General features: G+C 41.8%; 1 protein-coding gene and 1 long non-coding RNA gene across 6 annotated transcripts in view; one reads left to right on the top strand and one right to left on the bottom strand.

The window, feature by feature from the left end:
* ZFPM2 (zinc finger protein, FOG family member 2) overlaps window positions 1-17,869 on the top strand; it is a 448,057-nt gene that overhangs the window by 13,365 nt on the left and 416,823 nt on the right. For 4 of the 5 annotated variants that reach the window (XM_083450430.1, XM_083450426.1, XM_083450428.1 and 1 more), the window contains one exon: window positions 7,378-7,458. The gene's annotated coding sequence lies outside the window, so the exon portion shown is untranslated. Of the gene's footprint in view, window positions 1-6,002; window positions 6,076-7,349; window positions 7,459-17,869 lie in introns of those variants that run through there. The other variant, XM_083450429.1, reaches the window with a different exon arrangement.
* LOC310682262 lies at window positions 5,932-7,696 on the bottom strand. The gene is made up of 2 exons (XR_014513824.1): window positions 7,648-7,696; window positions 5,932-6,311 (listed from the first exon to the last, which is right to left on the bottom strand). It is a non-coding gene; the product is annotated as an uncharacterized lncRNA (long non-coding RNA).

The raw sequence follows: 17,869 nt of genomic DNA, 5'->3' as shown, positions 1-17,869 counted from the left end.
GTACCAAGAGCTTGGATGGGGGAAGATACAGTGCTTTTGTCTGTAGGGTGCCCAGATGAAAGGGGGACAGGGATCCTGGATTGAATGCTTGTAGAGAAGAGGGAAGTTGGCAGGTGCAGCTTGTCACGAAGGGTTGAGGCAATCCACACCTGCTGAAATTCCTTTTTGCACAGGTACAAGAGCTCTGTTCTCCGTTGCATCTGGTCGCCCTATTCCTGTGCCAGCAAAAAATAAAGCCTGTAAGAGCAGGCAGGGAGAAGAACCTTCCAGCCAGTTCTGCTGTATGTAAGGCAATCTTGCAAACTGGTCAAATAATCTGGCCTTGTCATGATTGTACGCCCAATAATTTCAAACAGCAAGGGCACATGAAAGAAGTGTCCCTGGGCTCCATCCTGCAGCCATGCTTCTCCCTTTCCCCAGAGGAGTGATGGGAAATGTGTGGCCTTCCATATATCTTTGGACTCTGAACTCATATGAGTCCCCAGCCAGCAAGGCCAGTGGTCAGGGTTTGTGGGGGGAGTTGTACAACAATATTGGGCAGGGCACAGGTTTCCCAGTTCTGCCATAAATATTCAAGACTATTATTCCTCTGCAAGCACACTACGGTTTTCTTGGCACATGGATTAAGATAATTTACGGTAATCCACCTATCCCAGTATTGTCTGCTTGCTTGTCGGTGACTCCTCAGGGCATTTTGCAGGGGTCATTTGTATCATCACATGCTTGATATCATCTGACCAAGGGCTGAACCTAGAACATGCAAAGCATGCACTCTGTCTCTGACCTGTGTTCTCACCCAATATTTTGAGTAGCCTTTGAATATCTAACAGGATATTTTATTTCATTAGGCTATTTTAGCTATTCAAACAAACAAACAAACAAACAAACAAACAACAAAAATCATTATAAAAACCATGCACAACAATCTAGTTACAGACAGCAATAACTACTTTTGTCTAAGGCCCAAACTACACATTGCACATACACCCATGTGTGAGTAGTAGCCCTATGACTCCTTTAAATGAAGAAAAGCCACTTCCAGTGGGGGTGGATGGAGCAGGCATCATCTAACCCCTTCTCTGCCTGCTATGCATCTTCCCGTATTTTTTGGGATTATACCGTATTTTTCCATGTATAAGACTTTATTTTTTCCTAAATTTTTAAAATAAGGGGTCGTCTTATACAGTGGTACCTCAGGTTAAGTACTTAATTCGTTCCGGAGGTCCGTTCTTAACCTGAAACTGTTCTTAACCTGAAGCACCACTTTAGCTAATGGGGCCTCCTGCTGCTGCCACGCCGTCGGAGCACGATTTCTGTTCTCATCCTGAAGCAAATTTCTTAACCCGAAGTACTATTTCTGGGTTAGTGGAGTCTGTAACCTGAAGCGTATGTAACCCGAGGTACCACTGTACATGGATAGTGCATAGTGTGTTTTCTTAATTTTTAGTCCCCCCAAATAGGTGGCGGCTTATACACAGGTGCTTCTTATACACGAAAAAATATGGCATCTAGTATTTCTGTATGACACAGATTGAACTGATTATGCTGCAGGTAAGCTGTGGTTGGGATAACTGAATGGGAGGAGGAAAAGTAAGAGGAGCAGAGGAAGTTAGTTGTTCTCCCCCCCTCCTCTCATTTTTCTTTAATAGAGTTATAGATCTTTGTCTTTCATCTACAAAATCCATTAGTAAACCCAAGGGGGGAAAAACCATGACAAATATTAAACTAGATCAAAGATCCAACAATCTGCGGAAATATAAAACAGATACAAGCAAGTAGTGATGATTGGTCCAGAGTCCAGGGTCTTCTAGGAATACTTTAGCACAATATTATAAGGGTTTACTTTTCAGGTTTTTCTTGGTTTAATTTGGTGAAAGGAAATAATAGCTATGGCATAATATAAAAAGGAGAATTCACTGGATGCCTAAATTCAGGTTTGAGGCAAATGCTCTATAGTGAGAGAGCGCTGGTAGAGATTTAAAAGCATACAGCAAAATAAAGTGTGGAAATATAGACTTTAAAACACCCCCTTCTACTGTAAGTCGTTTCCAAGTTCCCAGCTAACCTTGACATACAGAGCAACCACACATTTTCTAAAATGGTTTACTTACAAACGCTTCAAAGTTCAGATTCATGTGCTTTTCTATACAGCAGCAAAAAAAAAAAAAGAAAAATGAAAAAAAGGTCATTGTAACTTAGGTTCCAAAATGGTAAATGTTTCTAAATTATTTGTAAAGAAATAAAAAGATGGCTTGCATAAGCCACACGGTCTAAGCTTGGAGCATCCAGCTTAGACCTCCTTATTGTAGGGTTCACATAGTTGAAGTGAAAGAATAAGAGTTTGATAACCCTTCCTCCCAAGGTTAGGGGAATTGACCTAGCTAAGCTTGGCAGAACAGCTTACTCTATGGCAGGCATGGCCAAACTTGGCCCTCCAGCTGTTTTGGGACTACAGCTCCCATCATCCCTAACTAACAGGACCAGTGGTCAGGGATGATGGGAATTGTAGTCCCAAAACATCTGGAGGGACGAATTTGGGGGTGCTTGCCTGTGGTCTGAACCCCTCCATGCATTTATTAGACTTAAGCACGATGGATACGAGGTGGATTTATTCCCCAGTTTCCCCACAGTCTATAGACAGTGTCAGATTAAATCATTCTCAGAGCAGGCCTAATCAAACAAAGGGACAAGTCATTCATGATCATCTTGTCAGTTAATTTCAGTGGGTCTACTTCAGGAGAAGAAAAGGCTAAGGAGTAAGCACAAATCCAGAGTGGAGTTCCTAAGACGGTTGGATAAGTGCCTTGTACACCTCCTGGCAAATCCTGCAGCCAAGCTGGTCCCAAACATATGGCTCTGGCTTGCAGTAGTTTGACTTTGGTGGAGGTGCACTGCATTGTCTCTTGAGACAGATGGACGCCAACAACAGCCATCTTTTAGGTGCATATTGAAGCATCCTAACATGGATGAAACTCATTGTATACCAGCATGCCAGGGAGAAGTCTTAAACTTTGCAGAACAACTCTTGGACCCATAATTAGGGAGCATTCAAACTGGAATTAGGAAATGTTTGAGCACTGGATTCTGCCAAATGTGTAAACTGATGACGAAAGTACTGGGACTGATGTCTTTTTATCATTCCATTCCTTGCCCTATTCAAAACCATTTCCCTCACTGTTTGGGGTTACTGAGATGGTTACGTTGCCAACAACTTGCAGACTGAAAACATATATTCCCCATATGCAAGAGGTGCTCATATTCATTAGCTATCAATGATCTTGCTTTCACAGCTATATCTTAAAGATATCTGGTGGCATTCATCCCAGCTGGCTGTAAAGTATAGTGGGCTCTTATCTATATTTGATTTAGCTACTAGCTTGGTAGCCTGAACTGGATCCCAGAACCTCAGAAGTTTATATTGTAACTCAATATAAAGCCCCTTAGTGTGGAGTTGCATAGGAATGCAAGGAAGCATTCTTGAGCCAATTTCCACTTCTCCTGATCCAGTATGCTACTATCTCCAAAATGGATTTGGCCAAGTGTGACTGGCTTTTGGGATGTTTTTAAACTGCTGCTACCCACTATAGGCCCTGCGGGCTAGAAATCAAATTCATTAATTAGCGAAGTGTTTAAGCCCATGCCATAGGTGGTAAACGTGGGCAGCCTATGGGACTGGCTATTGCACAATGTAAGACCTACACATTCCGTTCTGCCTCTTCTCTCCAGCTTAGTAGACTAGTGGTAAAAATATTGGCAGGAATTCGAAGTAGCGCTAAGCAGATTTCTGCTTGCCTAATGGAACAATCTGCCCTCTCCTTCCCCCCATACCGTACTGGGAGATTCTCCCAACCACAAGAGGAGGAGGCGAGGGTGGATAGCCTCATTGTACTAGCAGCATTCCTTATGCAGACTTCCACTGGCAGGTTCATTATTTGAATTTTCTATCACTGATAATAATTACATTTATTTGTCTCTTACTACATAAACAATCTCACAGTGACATACAGTGTTAAAAAAAGGCATATTTATATATACATTTACAAGAAACCTCCAAAAGAATAAAACATTATTATTTTTTGCTAGAAGTGCTCATCCTGCAATATTATACAATCCTCGCACGACATTGGGAGCTGCCTATGTACTGTAGTGCACACTTGAGTGGCAGTATCTCATACTGCGCACTTGACACTAGGCACCCTCACCGCAACCACTGCCGTCACTGGAGTAAGTTTATCACATCTTAGAATTCGGGCAGGTAAGTTAGCTGGATGAAATACCTCCAAGGAAGCCTATGAAAGCTGCTTTGAGCTTCAGGTGAATAATGGGGTGTAAGTCAGGAGGCAGACAGTCAGACAGAATAAAGAGAATAAAAATACGTGTTAAAATGAAATGCTGACATTTTAGAATCTCGTATGTGATGGGCAAGGAAACTCTGCTTCAGATGAACTTGACACCACTGCAGTGTTACTGTAATATAGCCCAGCAGCTTCATTAGTGAACCCTAAGCCATTTTCTTGCCCCATTTTTTTGTCTACTGAGTTGAAGTTAAAGGGAAGTTGCAAAAAAGTCACAGCAGATCCTTTGCGGAGTATTCACAAACTCATCTGGCATAGAAATCATCTCTATCTTTCTTGCTTTATCATTTGTTTTAGCTTTGTCTTTGAGGTGGGAAGGGCTTATAGTTAAGAGGCTATTATCAGACTGAAGGATGCAGGAAATCCAAAATATTTATGTTTGTCTGTGGCACATGGACAAGAAACAGTGCTCAGGAAAAGGGTTTTCTGATTAAGTGATTGAAAACACTCTGGTGTATGTTAATGGTTCCTTCTGTCCAATAGATAACATCACCTCCAGCCTTATCGCTGTTCTTGAACTTACTTTAAACATTCTCTTCTGCTCTTCCAATTATATTTGATGCACTTTTAGGCATCCAGTTTCCTTGCTGCTGCTCATCTCATTTATTTGTTTCTAATTTTTATCACCAGGCTGGGTGTAAAAAAAGGGGGGTGGGGAAGGAGCCTTTGAGAGATCCTTGAAGTGAAATACGTTACAGAGTGAAATTAATTTAAATGGAATTAAATCACAGTTTTTCAGGAAAAGAAAATTATTTTTGTTTTGAATGCTGTTGTGTGGTTTTTGTTTTAAAAACCATTATGGTTTTTAAAATAACTTTAAATTCCTGCTACCATTTTCACTGCATGAGTGATATGAACAATGCTGAAAGTAAAGATAAATCCAGATATGGCCATTATTGGAATGGAAAAGCATTGGTTAAAATCACGATAATTAGACCATAAGTAAGTAAGGGGTAGCTAAGGTTAGGCAACATTTCTATGATAATGGCACAAAATTAGGTATTTATATATACCATCCTTGAGAAATGTTGTATGCTGAATATTAATCATTATACACATCCTGGTCAACATTATTTCCCTCTTCTTCATCCCCCTTTTTCTGCTTTCACTATTTACAGTTCCATATCTATTAGATCCAGAAATAATTATTGATGCAAATAGGAATAAAGGTTTAAAGGGACACATGGGCAGGGGAAGGATGAAAGAAAAGACGCTTTTTCGAGGTGAAAGGAATGAAAAGAATGTTTTTAAGGTCCCAAGGTATCCCTATAATAAATTAAGAGATCCCAATGGTCTTAAAAAGCGTGTTAGAAGAACTAGAGGTTCACTTTTTAGAGCTCAGCATCTCCACTCGGAACCTCAGCTGTGTCTCTCATTTTCTCTCCACACATTAGCTCTCAGCTCACATCAGCATATCCCTCTGCAGCAAAGTTCTGCTCCCAAAGCACTCCAGGCAAGATGGTGCAGTCAGTTTTTGGGTTCTCACAGAAATTGACTGCATCACTCCTGCCTCTTTATCAATCTGCACTGACTGCAACAGTAGTCTTTTTGACCTGATCATGCATGAGTAACCCACTTGTGTATATCACTTTAATGATTCTGCACATGTTTTGCAAGACCCCTGAAGCAGAGAGCAGCCACCATTCTGTACATGACCTCAGTGCCGTTCGGATCATGCCTGCTCTCTCCTCTCTGTAAGGCCTTGAACCCTTAAGAATAGGTTAGTTGTAAGGTGTCCTTTAAATTGTTTAAGAGTTATGCATTTCCCCAACAGTACGAGTTTATTGTCTAAGTTCTTTTAGATTATAAAGGGCTATAAATTTGTTCCTGAGCTACTGGCACCATCCGCCATTTTTAGAGGACTGCTGTGGTGCTGAGGTGAAATAAGAAGATTCCGTTTTTCCTCACTGACCAGCAGAAATATCAGGCTTCAAGGACAGATTCTATGGTAACAACCTGAAAAGGAACAACAGAACTTAGGGAGGCTGGTGTTCTTGTTTATTTGTGAATTGTATTATTTGTGTAATATTTCTACTTATATATGTGATTGAGATAACATAATTTTCAAACACCAGACGACAACAATATTCTGTTTGGCACCATAAAAGTCCTTTGGTGTGGAGCGTGACTGATATCCTGAAAACTTTGAATTTAGATAAAAGAATATCCCTCTCTTCTAAAATGGGGGTGGATAAAGATTGATCTTAGGACCTTTTCCCTCAACATCCAAACTGTTCCTCAGCTTGACTGTGTTTGTGGGTCAGCAGATTTTTGGAATAAGCAGACTTCTCTTCTTCTTCTCAGGTTCCTGTTAGCAAGGCCCTTGGGATAATACTGTATATGGTTACAGCACTGAGATTTGTGTATGGTAAGTTTCAGAGGCAATCCAACATTTCTTATATGGATAAAGAATGTGAATGACAAAAATCACCAGCTACATATACCTGGAACACCAGTTCGCACTTCAGAAAACACACACACACATTAGAAAAATAAAGACAGGTGGAAATATTAACAGAATATTTGTGTTATTTATGATACAATCACCTGAAATTTTCCTCACTATTCAGTGCCCAGAATATTAGTACTTTTGCATAGTGGTCTAGAATTAAACATATTCCATAGGAAAACATTGTGTATCATCAAAATACTTAGGAGTATAGTTAGGTAATTGTAGATTCTGGACTTAATGGCCTTATATTGGAGGTGAGGGTTCCTGCTGGGTTTGGGGTCCTTCATGTTCATTCTGCTGAGTGGGTCCCTGGACCTCTGCCCCCAAATCATGCCCTTGCAGAACCAGGAAATAATAGTTATGAGAACAAAGTAAGTGAGGGAAATAATTTCTTTTCATTTGGATAACAAATGCAAAACCTGGCAGAAATCATTGCAGAAAAGTTTGTGATTCAATTTGGAGAACTGAGGAAGTTTTCGAAATGTCACTTCATAAGCAACCTTATTTTTTTTTATCCCATATGCTTCTCCTCCATCCGCCAGCTACAGTAATCATTATTGTCCTTCCTAGACTCTCAGACAGAAGCAGAGAAAAGAAAGTATGTCCTCTTTGCATCTAGAAAGCTTATTACTGATTGAAATATCATCTTTGGTAAGTCTGTTTTATAGTCACTAATTGATATCGTCGGCACAAATGGAGGCGTCTTGTCAGGAAACCCGGCTTGTTTTCACATCCAGTATACTTAAAATTGGCTCGTTCTTAGCTTCTCTCATAGAAAACCTCCTATTTTGATTTATGAATGTTTTCAATTTTTTAAGATTCTCAGAAATGTTGGTTCACCTGTATGTAGAGAGATAGCTTGTTTGGCTAACTGCCTTGAGTGACTGAGTGCCAGGTAATGAATAATGCCACGTTCAATATTCTAAATTTGTGTTCCAAATTCTGAATTCGGAATGAGCCACATGGAAGTACACTGATAAGTGACTGATTTTTACTCCCAGGATTGTCTTATTTTCAACTTTAAAATTTACTTGCTTTACTTCACTGAAAGCGTTTTTGAATGGGGGTAGGAATTTAAAGTGATACTCCACAATAAAATTTGTCTTTCTTTCCAAACTTCAGAAGTAACACTGATGAATTAAAGACAGGTAAATTAGTAAAATTCATTTTTACAGACTGAAAAGTCCAGATTCATGCAGAGCTATACACATTAAGAAATGTTAAACTTGATATGATGGACATTACCCAAATATTAAAAAATGCCTCATGAGGGCAGTCCTTCTTTGAAAATAAACATAGGTTGTTATTTGACAGCATTAAAAAACATCAACCCTACATTATTCTTCATAGACAATCAGAGAAGTGGTCTTTAAAATCAATTATGTGCAAATATTTGAGACACTTAAATTTAATATTCAAAATCTTCAGGTATAGAAAAAACTTGCTTTCTCTCCTCCCTATGTGCTAGATCATATCCTACATCAGTTGATTTCTTGGATGTGTGTGCTAACCAGACAACATTTTGTTGAAAGGTATCAGTATAATAAAACTGATTTTGAATAAACAAGTAACATCAGAGATTATAGAGGAGAAACACAACAGTTAACCCGGGCAATTAAAAACACAAAGCCCTAATCATTTCCCAAGGTCATCACTGACTGAACAAATCTGTGACTGAAAGAATATTTCAAACATGTTGTTACTTTGAAAATTACAGGTTTTATAAATTAATGATAAGTTACTAAGGTGTTCTGAAAATTGTTGCTTATAATCTGCTGAAGTATTTTGTGCATCTATATTAATTAATAACTCACATCACTCAGGTTAGGGGCCTGGTAAGACAGATCCAGCTGAATAGTGAAAAGATTTTCAATAAACCATTAAAATACCTCCTATAGCTTTATATATATATGTATATATAGAGAGAGAGAGAGGGAGAGAGAGAGTTATCAGCAGCACATTTGTTGGATTAACTGGAAGAGGCACAAAGTAAACTAAACAACCACTCAAAGGAGCATTGAAGCTTCTAGGTTAACGGATGCCACACTTTACCTCAGTATATGCATTTTTGCTCACATTACCTGAGTGGAGAACTGTGTTGAAAAATTAGGAGCAGTTGTCAATTTTAAAGCATGGCTCATATTGTTTTGCAAAGTGCAAATTAGGTAGGTTCAACTTCAGATGTGAACTGAATCAAATTTCTCACACATTCCTAACTAGTACACCCCAAGACTGAATGATATCGATGCATAAAAACATTGCCATGCATGTAGACAAGGAAGTGTCGGAAAGAAGGCTAGGACCCTTGTCTCTGATATCTAGTTTTCTTTGGGATATTTTTCTTCTATGGTGGAAGCATTCGCCATGTGAGGCCCCATGCTCTTCAGCCTACAGTGGTAGAACCCAGGCACAACTTCTGTGACAGCTGGGTTTCTTTTTAGATCCAGGAGGTTCTCTTTTCTGCCTGCTTACCACATCTTCAATTTAAAACACTCCTATACCACTTTAACAATCATGGGTTCCTACAAAGAATCCTGAGAACTATAGTTTGTTAAGGGTGCTGACCTCACAGACCCACAATTCTAAGCATCCTTAACAAACTACAGTTCCCAGTATAAACCATGACAGTTGAAGTGGTATAAGAGTACTTTAAACGTATGGTGTAGATGTGACCTCTGGCCACATCTCCCAGCAAGCAGAGTTCCAAGTTCTGTTGATTCTTGGCTATATATGATATCTAAGAATACCACACAGCTTTTATAATATGGATGGCAAACCTGGGTCCTTGTCATGTGGTTGTATGCTAGCTCCCATCAGCCCTACCCAAAATGGCCAGTGGCCAGGGGTGATGGAAATAATAGTATCTGGAGGGAACAGTTCTGCATTCCTTCTCTACAAGCTATGAGTTTGAAGCAGCATATATTTCAGGCTCACTTTAAAAAATCGTGGAGCATCGGGAAATAGCTTTAAATGTTTATGGATACTGTGCCATATGGGGACTACCTCTTCATGAGCCGAGACAGGCTGGAATCATACACTCTCCATTTCTTCTTCAATCCGTTTTACCAATCTCAAAACTGATTCTGATAAACAGCATCTGTTTACGCTCAAGATGGCAGAAGAAAAAACTTATGCTCTTTATTTTATTTGAAGATTGTGCATAAATTGTGTTTTTATTGCAGCTTAAGTAGGGTATATGAGGTTTCCATTACTTTAGCAATTATGCTAAGCTGATGAAAGCAATGTAAATAATCCAACAACTGTTTATGCATTGTGTTAGTGTTATATGAACACTGCACTAACTCAGTGAATTTAGAATTTTACAAAGGTTATTTCTTTCCTTTCTCTTTTTTAAAAAATAGGGCATAGTAATCCCACTGTATCAGTGGCTCTATCCCCCTTTTTGAGTAGAGTTCTGCTATCCCACAAATTGGATGGAAATCTCATTAGTGGAGCTATAATGAGCTGGCAACGAAGCCCCTTCAAGCTTGCGTGCTTACGGCCATTTGCCTGTTTGTCTTACTCTTCATCATGAATCTGAAATTGCCCATTAGGATTGCAATGAAGGGCGAGTCTGAAGCTGCGATACTGACTGTGTCGCCAAACAGGCTAAAATCAAACAAACCCAAAGGGAAGCTGCAAGGATTTTGTGCTTTTGTGTCCTCGGGTCAGGCAGCATCACAATATATATGAAAAGGAACAGAGATATGATGAAGAAAAGGAGGGATGGCATCAAAAAAGGGCTTCTGAGTGTAGAGTTGTGGTATTTTGTTATGTCTTTATTCCGGAGCGAGTGAAGCTCACCTTGAAAGCAATCTTAACAACAACCTGATGCAGTTTATTTTAACTGCAAGTGTAATATAGTGGCTAAGAGAATGAGTAGTAATCCAGGAATTTACCAGTTCAAATTCTAGCAGCCATAAATTCAGTGTGTAACCTTAGGTGGTTCACTATTATTGCAGCCTTCTCATCTGCAGTATGGGAATAGTGGTCCATCATGCACTGTTCTTGGACACATTACATGAGTCAGGAAGTACACATTTCCTGGCAAACATGGGTCCTTGCACTTTTGTGCCTTGAATATTGTGAACGGGGGGACGGGGAAGAATTTCTGTGGAACAATGGACAATAGAGAGATACAGGTGGTGACCATTTTGCATGCATCCAATTGACACACAACTGCCAACATGCGCCTGGCTTTCGGCTCCAGAAGGGGGTGGAATGGGGTGGCGGCAGAACGGGCTTATGCACGACCACTGGTGTGCACAAGACCTATAACACAACCCCTGTGCAAACAGGAAGTTGCCTGTACCAATACTTCTGCCTATTGCTTTCCCACTGCAATTCCCCCCTTCAGCTGCTTTGTAAAATTAAAAGAAGTGCAAAATCTGAAGGATAGCTATGTTCTGATGTGTGCTTTTGTCAAGGAGATGCAAATTACCGGTAGGTTGGTTAACTTAAAAATGTGGATCAAAGATAACACTACCACCACCATACTAATACCATAATTACTATCATCAACAACTGTACCATATATAATGTGATACAATGCAGTATATATATTTATTTATTATAACAATATCCTGCCTTTCTTCCACCATGGAACTCAAGAAAGTGTACTTGCAGTTCCCTAACAATCTCCTATCAGGGCACTGACCAGACTCAGACCTGCTAAGCTTCAGCAATATGGCTGCAATCTGCGCCTTCAGCCCATGCCCTAGGTAGAGAATATATGAGGAATAGCCTAGGTTTTATAGCAACACCCCCCCCCACCAAAAAAAACACCCCATGCCCAATTCATCTGTTAATTGCAATAGTATGGGATTCATTTCCACGTGGTAAATGGAGCAGACATGCTGAGATGGAGAAATGATATTCCACCTCCCAAATAATTTGGGACAAGACCCAGGCAAGTGGCTCCCATGTTGTATTGGACTGTCATGGAAGACTATTGTTATTTCAAGGAGATTTAGGTGGTATCCAGCAATGCTCCTTTTGCATCTAGAAATCATGTGGGCCTCTGGCCTTTAAATGGTTAATTCTGTTTCAAGCCTGCTATTCACAGCTAGATATATAGGCTTTGATGGCACTGTGTGGGATTCTTTAGCTCTGATATGCTGGCACCTGCAAAAGGGTGTGTCAGCTAGTCTTAGAAGTTGTCCATGTTGACTGCCCGCCATTTCATTTTGGTGAAGTAGCCTTTCATTTTGATGAGAAACTGATGTGTTCCCACCCAATGCCAGATGCGGCTTACATAATTCCAACAATATATAAGCCCTGAGAACACCTCTGTTGGTAGAAACTCTATGCAAATCTTTCTGGAGAGTGTTGCATACCAGCCAGCTTCAGGAGTCATGTCTATTGAGGGAGCCAGTGTGGTGTAGTGGTTAAGAGCGGTGGACTCGTAATCTGGTGAACTGGGTTCGCTTCCCCGCTCCTCCACATGCAGCTGCAGGGTGACCTTGGGCTAGTCACACTTCTCTGAAGTCTCTCAGCCCCACTCACCTCACAGAGTGTTTGTTGTGCGGGAGGAAGGGAAAAGGAGATTATTAGCCGCTTTGAGACTCCTTAGGGTAGTGATAAAGCGGGATATCAAATCCAAACTCTTCTCTTCTTCTTATTGCTGATGGGAAGCCCAGCAGCCAGAAGGGCGTAAGATAATTGCAGTGCTTCATAGTTTTCTTTGGGCTGTTTAATAAAATCTTTAGTGTTCACCCCATTTGTGTCTTCGTTATGCTCCAAATCCAAAAAGAACCTCTGCTCTTCAGCAGAAAACATGTTTCTACTGTGATGTATGGACTGAACCCAAGATTAAAGCTGCCAATATGTATGGCAATGCTTTGTATATCTCTCTTGTGGCAGCACCAACTTTACCTTCTGAGGTAAGGCAGGCAGTGACAGTGATATTTCAGTGCCTGCTAAAATTGTATTTGTTCTTTTCTGGCTATGGAGTGCTTTGTCCCAGCTTGTTGTTTTCTGTTGAAGTTATTTCTTTCTCTCTGAGTCGTGGATATGGCTGAATTTATTGTTTTAATTGGATTTTTAATGATAATGTATTTTAATGATTTTTATTATTTGTGCACTGCCTCGGAACATTCTGTGCAAGGCAGCATAAAACATTTTAAGTAAATAAACTGTGTACAGGATTGCAGTTTTATTTAACATACATGATACTGGAAAAGAGAAGGAAAGCAGAGGTACCAAAGAAAGAATGAATGAAAGGGGGTGAGTGGGAATAGCATTCTCAAAGAAAGAACTTATTCTTGGCCTGTGGAAAATGCATCTTATCTTTGGAGGTGGTGCCAGAACAGTATTCTGAATAAGACTGACATTCTGCAAAAAAGGAGGGGGGCTGGAATCCACCTAGGTTCACTGTTCATTGCAGAATTTACACAGAAGTAGATCTACAACTTAGTTCTTTTCATTTATTGTCACCTGCACAGTAGTGAAAAATATCCTCATCTTTTACCCACTTACCAACTACATTTTTCCTTCCAGAAAAACTTCTGTGACAAGACTATCCCACAAAAATTATGTTCTCATTGATATGCTTTTGCGTCCAGCGTTAAGCTAAATAAATATCCTTTCAGGGGTTTTCAAGCAAAAAACAAGAACTTCGACAAGTGCCCTGCTTCTGACACAGGCTTAGTATTGGAACATTTTACCACCCTCAAACACATTTGAATTGACTTGGCATAGAATTATACTCCATAAAACTATGTATTACAGTTTCATATACTACCCAATGTCAATTTTGTACTACCTTGGAAGTCACATAGTCATAAAACTATGTCCATTTTTTAATTTTCTTGGAAGAGGGCTAATATATATACTTTTTTTTGGAATGAAAATCAGATATCCCTTAGAATATTTCCTGCAAATTGCAAAAGTGGCCAAAACACAGGCAGCACGCCTGGAAGGGATGGATGCAGAAATAAAAGTAAAGATAGATTTCATTCTGTAGAGAGATGAAAAAGAAGCACCGTAGAAAGAAAGAAATGTCCAGCTTTATGAGCTGCAGACTATTTTAAATTTGAAGCTATTTAAGCCTACTGCTTCTTTAAAAAGCAAGTTGATGAAGTAGAGCCCTTAATAAACAATACAGCAAAAACATCCTGGCATTTTTCAAAGGAAAAAAGTGTAACATTTTGTAAAAATGGAAAACTAATGATGTTTTCAAGGTTATTTTTGTTTTACGCTTAAGTTCCCAAAACAAGTTTCTAAGGTGCAGGAAATAGCTAAAGAAAAAAGAAGAAAATATGTACAAGAAATAATGCTGAGGAAAAAGATTTTTCATATTTAATGTTGGTTCTACTGTAAAATAACTATAATAAATATTTAAAATGGATAATGAATAACAATTACAGTTTTTAAAAAGTATGTGATGTTATGAAGTAGGAAATTGTTCTAATACTGATTTTATTTTATCATAGAATTAAGTATGCAGTGCTTTTTAAAACCAAAAGGAAGGTGTTTCAAAATAAAAAAGGGTGGGTTTTAATAAGTAAAAGATGAGTTTACTAAAATCACTGTGATATTATTTCACAGGGTTCCACTTGTTATACCCTAATCATGAGCCAAAGTTTGCCACACTCTAATGGAAACAGATGAAAGTGCATCCAGACTATCATTATTTTGTGGTAGGATGGAAACTTTGAAAGCTTGCAAAATTAAGTCAATTAAAGTGTTCTATTAGCACACAAATAAAAAACAAAAAACCACAAGAATTTTGTAGTTAGAAAGTGATGGGGAAAAACATCAAAATGTGGGGGATAAATGGTTGATTAAGCACCATGAATGCTTATTGTCATATAGCCACCCCATAAACAAATTAGAACAAATGTTCATTAAAGTTTGGACATGATAGCCTAACCACTGCATAAGCTTTGTGCAAGAAAGTCAGAATGAATGCTCAATGAACATGATGTTTACACCTAAGTTTCCTGACCACTGGACTCAGGGATGCTCTAATGGGGGAGATGCAAACATCTGTTTCTAAGCTTATGCCATTCATATGAGATGAATGTTTGTGTACTGAATAGTTCAGTCTCATCCTAGCATTCCAGCCATCTGCACATGTTGATTGATACTTGTGGTTCGAGGACCCGACCCCCGCGCCGTGGAAATGAATAGACAAGGACACGTGATATATGGTTTATGGGCATGGAAAGGCCACAACTTTATTGGTTACAGCAGTGAAAAGGTATTGGCTTAGGCATTGGATGTCCACCACAGGGGTTGAATCACCAGTGGGCGGAGCCTGTTGATGATAATACAACTATAGGCTCTCCCCTGACGTCACCGGGGGTCGTGCCATGGCCTCCCGCCAAGCAGGCATCGGACAGAATACACGACCGCCGGATTCCTTTAACGGAATACCCAAAATTGAAGGCGTAGGCGATGGCCACACCTAGCCTTCCAACACACCACAACACCATAATCCAATGCCTAACCTACCCACCAATACCACGAAAGTTGTGACGATTGCTACGAGGTAGGCGAAAAAACCTCATGGCCTACTGCCATGCGGAAAAACTCCTACCAGGCCCCCCGACTAACCAGGGCGACCAACCTAAGGTCCATAGCAAGGCCGAGACCCTAAGCTAAAGGGAGTGGAGGGTGGGTGACTCTCGGCGAGATGAGGAGGAAAGAGGCCGGGGAGAGGGCTGGCGCTTCGATTTAAGGTTAGCTGGACACGCCCCCCCAGCGGCACCCGATTGGGTGCCGGCTGGTGGGCGGGGCGCCAGCCAGGTGAGCTTAGGAAAGCAGGGGGCGGTTGCCCCCTGCTAGGGGCGGTGCTCGGGCTCCCGCCCACAACCACTCCCCTCTCTTTCAGGGAGGAGAGTCTTTGTGGTTCGAGGACCCGACCCCCGCGCCGTGGAAATGAATAGACAAGGACACGTGATATATGGTTTATGGGCATGGAAAGGCCACAACTTTATTGGTTACAGCAGTGAAAAGGTATTGGCTTAGGCATTGGATGTCCACCACAGGGGTTGAATCACCAGTGGGCGGAGCCTGTTGATGATAATACAACTATAGGCTCTCCCCTGACGTCACCGGGGGTCGTGCCATGGCCTCCCGCCAAGCAGGCATCGGACAGAATACACGACCGCCGGATTCCTTTAACGGAATACCCAAAATTGAAGGCGTAGGCGATGGCCACACCTAGCCTTCCAACACACCACAACACCATAATCCAATGCCTAACCGCCACACGAGCCAAAGGCTCGCCGCCAATACCCTCACAGCTGCAACCAATCCCTAACACTACCGTTGATGCTGTCAAGCCACAGGTCATTCCCCAGGTCTGAGAGATGAACCCCGTCATCACGATACAAGTCCATGTTGCCAATCCGAATACGATCATGCACAATAACTTGGCCATTCCGACAGCGCACCCAACGGGACACGGCCCGGTTCAAAGTCTTTCTGATTTTCTCAATGGCCATACAACTGTAAGCTCCGCGCCAAACAATCCGCTTCAGGAGGGAGGACCAGAACACCATTGTTCCGGGACACAAGACAGCAATCTCATTCAAATCATTTCGAATGTTCCATGACAAGTCCGCAGTTCTTCTATCAACAAGGTCGTTCTCCCCCAATTGAATAATAAGGATGTCGGGAGGGCCAAACGTGGCCACTTTCACCCTCAACAACGGCATAAGCTCCTGCCAACGCATGCCTCTTCTGGAAAACCAGAAACAACGTACTCCAGGATGCAGCCCAAGGTTAGTGGTGAGGCCAGAACCACACGCACTTGCGCGGGCCCAGTGAACTATACTGTGGCCACAAATCCACACAATCTTTTTGACGGCAGCTGAGGATGAAAAGGAAAAGAGGAACGGTAAGTCGGAGTAATGGATAAACACAATCTAATGGATATAGGCTTTATACGCATCGGATTTCCAACAGCCCATCTCCTTAATCCTGTCTACTGGCAAGCCCAGACGAGCCGCTGTTGTTGCGGCGCCGATCCTGAAGGAATGGGCTGCGTAATCGTGCGATGGTAACCCACAAGCGCCAATGGCCCTGCGTAGCACCCTCGTGAACTGGTGTCTGAGTAAAGGGGACCCATCCGCATGTACCAGCAGCGGGCTCGGGCCGGGAGGCCGGAGGTGGAGGAACCTTCTGGTGTCCTTTACCGGGCATGGGCCCTTCTCAGCTAATGCTGCCAACTTCACCAGCACTCCCCTACCCGCCTGGTCTGTTTTTGACTGACGTATATGCACCGACATGGACCCATCCCCCAGTTGCACGTCTTCCACTAGAAGGCCGCGCCATGAGCCGTTTGCACTAACCTCGGCTACTACCTCCCCTACGCGCAGGGCCCCAAAAAATGCAATCGCATATGCTGCGGAGAACATGCGGGCCTCATACTTGGACCAGCAGATGGACCTCAGATTTAAACGGATCTGAGAAAGTAAGCCATACGATATAGGCTTACGGCCCCTGGCCCTAGGAGGTTGCAGCCTACTCCATCCCTCTATGGCTCGGCGAACTAGGAAGTCACTGCCTGGGTCAGACGAAAACGTGGCTTTGGTGAAGAAGCTAATGGCAGCTACGTGAATCTTAAGGGTTTTTGGGGCCCGACCCAGATCATCAAGGTGGGAAAGGTATCTTAGGACGTCGTCGGTGGACGGTGGCACACTAGGGCCGGTACCGGATAACCCCATCCTGAAGCCCAGGAAATCGCACCAGGCCTTCTTGTAAGACCTGAGGGTGGAGGTGCGATAGACGCTAATACTCCCTTAATCACTTTGCGTCTCCAACGTTCCACAGATGCTCCGGAAAGGGTTCGGGCAACAGTTGCGCTCCAGGTGCAAGCGACCGGAAGCGAGGCATCTGAAAGCGAGACAAAGCATCCGCAATATTATTATTGATACCGAGTACAAATTTGGCCGAAAAGATTATGTTATACTCGAGGCACCGGAGCACGAATGACCGCAGGAGGGCCGCTACCCTTGTAGATCGAGATGACTGCCTTTCTAAGATTTTCGCCACCGCCTGGTTGTCGGTTCTGAAGCATACCCGACGATTTTGAAACTCCTTCGTCCAGATG

The sequence above is a fragment of the Podarcis tiliguerta genome (genome assembly GCF_965153285.1).
Source record: "Podarcis tiliguerta genome assembly, chromosome: 7".
Lineage (NCBI taxonomy): Eukaryota > Metazoa > Chordata > Lepidosauria > Squamata > Lacertidae > Podarcis > Podarcis tiliguerta.
The sequence above is the reverse complement of the archived record's forward strand: the minus strand, read 5'-3'. Positions and strand labels throughout refer to the sequence as shown.